The sequence below is a fragment of the Procambarus clarkii genome, chromosome 45, assembly GCF_040958095.1.
Source record: "Procambarus clarkii isolate CNS0578487 chromosome 45, FALCON_Pclarkii_2.0, whole genome shotgun sequence".
Lineage (NCBI taxonomy): Eukaryota > Metazoa > Arthropoda > Malacostraca > Decapoda > Cambaridae > Procambarus > Procambarus clarkii.
In genome coordinates this window covers 12,206,040-12,207,193 of record NC_091194.1, presented here as the reverse complement: position 1 = coordinate 12,207,193, position 1,154 = coordinate 12,206,040, and positions in this window count along the sequence as shown.

The following is a 1,154-nucleotide window of genomic DNA, read 5'->3' as shown; positions in this document are numbered from 1 at the left end:
TTATTTTTTTTAACTCCAAAAGCCAACTCTGCTATAATACATTGGGGAAACGGTACAGTGGAACCTCAGTACTCAAACTTAATTGATTCCAGAAGTCTGTTAAAGTACTAAATAAATTTTCCCATAAGAAATACTGTAATATAAATTGGATTAATTCATTCCAGACCACAAAAAATACTCATATCGATACATTAAATAATAAAATAAGTGCAAATATATTCTCACTTTACCTGTACCTTCACTTTAGCCTGGTTGATCAGTCTGGCAACCAGGAGGCCTGGTCGACGACCGGGACGCTAAGCCCCGGAAGCACCTCAAGGTAACCTCAAGGTAAGGTACCTAGGAGAGTGGATGGCACATGTGGACAGTGGTGAGGAAGAGGAGAGATGTTATTGTTTGGCACGCAAGTCCCCCTACCATAAAAACTTTAGGTAATTGTGCTTCTGGGGATCTTTTCCTTTTCTGTTTCCCTCGTAAGAGACGGGATGCTTTTCTTACGAAAAACTTGTCCAATTTAGGCATACCAAACTCGGTAGCAGGAGTAGACACATGGGCACCCCTTTCATATTTTGCCAAGTTCTTTTTTCATCTCTTGTGGTTCTAACTAAGTTTCTTTTCATTTGGCTCTTATCACTGACTTTCTTAGGTACCATGGTGCCTAAAATATTTGTCCTAAAAATATAAAAAAACATCCAAGAAAACACTAAGAAAATTTACACAGAAGTTTAGTGGGATATGCACTGAGCGACAGCTACTGGGAAACTGACTCATCCATTATGTGTTTGTTTGAGTGCTGTGCAAACGGCCGACTACCAAACATGAACACAGTGTTCGAATGCCGAATTGTTTGAGTTGGAAGCCGTTCGAGTACCGAGGTTCCTCTTTATTTACATACAGTAATTTATTTTTTAAAGTTTGGAGGTGTGGCTGGAAGATTTGCTTTTGAGTGCATTATTTAATCAATTAATCTTAAAGATTTTGAATTTACTATACCAATTTTCTCTCTACTATTTTGTATTACCAGTTTTATAAAATTAATCATACTTCATGTTCGGTCAAAATTTTGCAAGAAAATGTTCATGTCTTCAGTGACATGGACAGCTTTTGTATATGCCTAACAATAAAATGCTTGAAATAAAAACAATTTGGCCCAA